The sequence below is a fragment of the Cyprinodon tularosa genome, unplaced genomic scaffold (assembly GCF_016077235.1).
Source record: "Cyprinodon tularosa strain WSP-4 unplaced genomic scaffold, ASM1607723v1 ctg33, whole genome shotgun sequence".
In the NCBI taxonomy this organism is placed as follows: domain Eukaryota; kingdom Metazoa; phylum Chordata; class Actinopteri; order Cyprinodontiformes; family Cyprinodontidae; genus Cyprinodon; species Cyprinodon tularosa.
Genome location: NW_024039041.1, coordinates 3,201,745 through 3,206,972, shown reverse-complemented (window position 1 = coordinate 3,206,972; position 5,228 = coordinate 3,201,745).

Here is a 5,228-nt window from a genome sequence, read left to right as displayed (position 1 = left end):
GATACCTTAGGATAGGATATCTTTATAGAACTTTTAGAAGCGAACAGACTGAGGTTTTACATGACCCTGAAACTGACGGGGCAGCACAACCCGAGGGTGAAAGGTTCTTTTTTATCTAGAGCAATGCTTAGATCAGTGAAAAAGATTAACAGGCAGAGGCCTTAATTTGGCTTGAGTTTTATTTTAAATGGTTGACGTATGACTGGAGGAGGACAAGGCTTTACAATGAGATAGTGAGGTGTAGGCTTTACTCAAAACAATTGTGTTTGAGCTAAAAAATAAAAGTCCCCAGCAGGCATGAAAATGGGAGCTTTCAGGAATGCGAGGGAGAGAACAACATATCCAAAGCTAAGACAGAAAAAAGCACTTAGAAGTACAAAATAACTGTTTGACGAAGTACATAGCAGAGTACAAAATCTTCTCTAGATAAGCAACCAGTCCAGAAGGTGTGGAAAGCATCAAAGATATTTAACTGCAGATTCGACAGTTATATCAAGTCTTTTTCTGCCCTAACCTGAAGTGACTAACTTATATCACTGTCAGTAACTAATGTCTAAACCTGCTGATCCTTTGCAGCTTAAACTTTAAACTCACACAGCAGCTGAAGCTACACCTGTCAATAATTTGACACAAAAGTTTCAGATGGGTGACTTTAAAAGTATAAAAGAGGAATGATTCGGATGATAAAAAGAATATCCTGGGTGTATAAAAAAATAAGGATTGTTGTTTTTTTAGGTCGACAGGAATGATTCTGGAATAATGAGCCATAGTGTTACTGCAATATGTTGTTGAAGCAAAACTGGTCATAAAAACTTTATTGCCATTTGATGTTTAACTGAAATTTTAAAACACTGTTCCTTACTACAGTTTTATTTATCCCAGCTTCTTTTTTTTTATCTTACAACCACATATCTAAATTGATTTAATTGGAGTTTATATAATAGAACAAAACACATTAGTAAAAAATTTCAGTTTAAAGAAAATATACTGTTTTTTATGGGAAAAAACTAAATTAAAATCAGGGCTTGAGATTTTTATTTTACATCACCTTTTTTCTGACACCTTTAAATTAATTTAATGAGTGAATAAAGTTTGCCACTGTGCAATTTAAACAAAGTATACTTACAGTTGATCAATCATGGTCTAAACGTTTCCTAGTGAACATATACAGCATTTCTTAAGATGGCTGTGGAAAAGTTTAAAAGCAGGTTCATTTTTAGAACATTATCTTAAGCTTAGATCAGTTAGCAGAGCAGTTTTCAGTCAATCTTGAGAAAATTGTAATAGCACCAATGAAAACACACCAAGATATGGAGATCAAATAATATTTAAGGACAGCTATTTAAAAATGCTTACCCACTGTTTACCCATTAGATAATACAAAGAGCCACAGCTCAGGTAGAAAAACCTGTGGATAAAATAGATATTAGTTGTTTACTTATCTGGCATTTAAAGCCGAGTGAAAAGAAGGAAAACGTTTTTTGTTTTTTTTTGGGAGATTGCCAGTAACTGTGTAGTAGAATCATCCATCATCTAAATGTTTTACAACTCCATCAGATCAAAATTAACCTTTTCCCCTGGAAAAGTAAAATGAAAAACTGAAAGAAAGCCTGCTAGTGTTGGGATCTGGAGATCTGCCACCTTTCTCCAGCAGAGAGCGCCCTGGGTCTCCTGAGCTGAAGCCACCTGCACACCTGAGGCTGATTCATCTCATCAGGAGACCAGCTACTTAAGCAGCGGCTTGACTTCTCTTCAGCGCCGGAGTGTTGACCAGTTTTGGTTAGCAGAACCTGAGCCTCTACCTGTACCTAGAATCTCTGTCTGCTCAGGAGAGTAGCTCTGATCCTAACCAGTCTCTGTCTTCTCTGCCTCATAGGAAACCTGATTGAAGTCTGTAACTCTGGAGGAGCTCATGTTTGGAAATCTGCCTGCCTGCCCTGAAAAGCCAAACCTGAAGATCCTCAGTCTGAATCTCCCTGCTAGTTCTCAGGAGAGAACTAGGAGAACAACTCAGGGTCTGAACCTCGCTAGCCTGAAGCTAAGCTCTGCCACTGCTAAGCTCTCTGCTGAACCCACAGTCTCTGGACCCAACCGGTTCCCTCTCTCCACCAATCAGTCTGAACCTCTTCAGGTACAACTCAGAAACCAACTCTGCCAAGACATCATAGCAACCTGGCTAACCAAACAATCCCTCTCTGCAGATAACTCTGTGAATCCAGTCCCGGACCAGAACCTTAACCTGTGCAAACAATTTACTCTGTGTGTGTTAATCCAAAATAAACTGTTTAACTTTTACTCAGTCTCCTGTGGTGTTCTGCATGTGGGTTTAATTACAGAGACCCATCATGACAGCTAGAAGCTTTTAAATCTTGTTGGCTAACCTTCCAACATAGACGTCAGTATCAATAGCAGTTTAGCAAACTGCTTTACAATAACAATAGTGTTATAAAATAACAAACAAGTAAAAAACTATAGCAAAAAAAAAACTAATCAAAAACAGAAGAGTTCAACTTTCTAAGATCTATTTAGTGTCATACTTCAATCACAAGGCGAGGAAAACAGATACATTTTTCAAATAAATATAACTGATTCTATGTCAAGAGTAGCATGCATATGTAGAGTTAAGGTGCTCAATCACCTCTATGTTTTAACTTTGAATTTTTCTGAACATCATAGAAAAACTGAGTGGCTGCTTGGGAAGTGTGTTTCTTGTCCAAACTGACAGAAACCCTGAACAAAAACAGAATTACAATGGAAAATTTAAATCAGTGCATTCAAAAACATGTTAGACTAGGAGGTCCAAACCTATATCCAACTGATAATCTATAGAGTGGGATTGAAAGAGACACTTTTCATCCATTCTATCAAGCTTATACAATTTTCCAAAGAAGTTTATGTAAAAAAGTTAATCTCTGTATTTGTATTTATAAGATGATAGAGTCACAACCTTAAGGATGTACAGTACAAATCCAGTAAAAAGGTACAGTAGTTCAGCAACATATAGACCAAAGACCAGGGGGGCAGTGCACATTTGTGCCACACATTTCTGGTAATAGGAGTAAGAGACAAAAAAAAAAGAAAAAGAAGAGACCTTGCAGCCTTTAAATCCCCTTTAAAATTAAGCATTACTTTGTGTTGGTCTATCACATAAAATCACTGTACAATGATTTGAGGTTTGTGGCCGTAATGTGGCAAACGTCTAATGTTCAAGCAGCATAAATACTTTTGCAAGGGGATGTACATAATTCCAGCTGAGTGCGTTTTTGCAACATTTTAACCATAAAACATCTAGCAAAATCTAGACTTAGCAAGATAAAAAAAAAAGTCTTCAACCTTCCAAGTGGATCTGAACCTTTTAAAAGCCTTTTGTCATGATCTGCCCTGATAGCTGACCTTATTGGTCACTTCATTCACGTGTCTACTTCTGCCCAGTTCCTATTCATCTTATCCACCTGCCTCTGTTGCTTTATATTCGGCTCAGCCCAGCTATCCGGGCCAGCTCCTCGTTTGTATTATGTTTGTATTTTAGTTTGACTTCAGTTATTCCATGTTACCATTCTTGGAGGCCAGATCATTGTTTGATTATTGTTGTATTTTTGTTTGTTAGTTTTAGTTTGAAGGATTCCTATATTCATGTTTCCGTTCCCGGAGTCCAGTGGGTTGAGAGGGTTTTTCGTGTCAGTCTTGTTTCCTGATCATGTCCTGGCTCCTAGGTGGAGTACAGCTTAAAGTCGCGAAAGCCTGGCTCCTCGGAGGAGAGCAGTTTAAGATTTTGCAGTTATCCTGGTACCATGTCTTGTCTCTGTCCTTAAACCACTGAGCCTGCCTGTCTGCATCTGTGCGTTTCTGTCTGAGCTCACTGCTGGACTCATGGAACTCTGAACCTGCCTGAACCCTCTGTGGATTCCTGGAACCAGGGATCTGTCTGTTCCTGTATGGATCGGAACCCCTGACCGGGCTTCGGACTCCTGGATTCCAGAACTGTTCCTGTTGGGCTGAACTGTTAAACCAGGTAAGTGACTCAATCAGATACTCATCTCCCATCAGATGATCATGGTCACTTACCTATGTTTCTCCCTCCAGAGTGTCAGTGATTGGGCTGACCCTCCACCCCCTGCAGCTGCTGCGGTCCACAGGTCCACAGCAACTCTGTTCCGTTATGTGTTTTGTGTTAATAAACGTTTTTAACTTTACCACTGTCTGTCTCACCTGGATTACTGGGTCCATCTGTCCTCATTCCATGAATCCTTTAGAATATGTAAATGTTTCATTAACACACAGCAGAGCCTACAGCACAAGTATGGTTAGGAGAGCTAGAGCTAGTTTTTACTTTTTAACTGAGGTGAATGATGATTTTCTACTGTTGGCTATAATCCAACTTTCAGACTGTCTTAGGCTATTTTTTTTTTTTTTTAGGCCATTTTATTTTGTCATAAAATAATAATTATACAATTTAAAAAACACTAATAATGAAGCATGAAAATATTAACTGTTACATGCGCGCAAGTCTGTTTTCTTTTGTTACATCACTCAGAGCAGGAAATGAGTATATGACATTCAACTAGTTTCTTTTTCCAATACAGACATTGACTCTGCATCTTTAGCAAGATATTTTTTATGAGATGGTAATTACACATCACATATTTATGACAAGCCATAAAGTAATTCTTACCTTTAACATCCACTTTTCATGGCTAAAGAAGCTAGAGTAATTGTATAACAACAAACGGAATGAACTTGTACTGTAGAATAAGAATGAAATAAAATCTGGTTATTAATGACTAACAAGCTAAACAGGATGGTGGCTATGTGCATCAAGAAATTACTTTGTGTACTGTTTAAATAAAAAGGCTTTTGCCTTACAAGTGTATTTTGATGTACAGACCTGCCTAAATACTGGAAAAATAAACATTCTGGAGAGAAAAAAACTGGAGTAAATGACATTGATCAAACATATTTGATTCCTTAAACACTTTTGGGTCTAGTTGGTTTCCACCTTAAGCCTGTTGTTTCATATTTCACACAGACCAAGAATTTAATAATATGCAGTTTGCTGCCATCTAGTGATCACATCAACCATTTCTATTAATTTTCTATGAATTTTCATATGTCCAATATCTAAAACTATATCACATGCGCTAAATGCAAACATTTTTACTGAACTTGGCATATGATTGACAACAAGAGTACAAGTGATTAATTTTCTTACACATTTCAAATATTCTCTG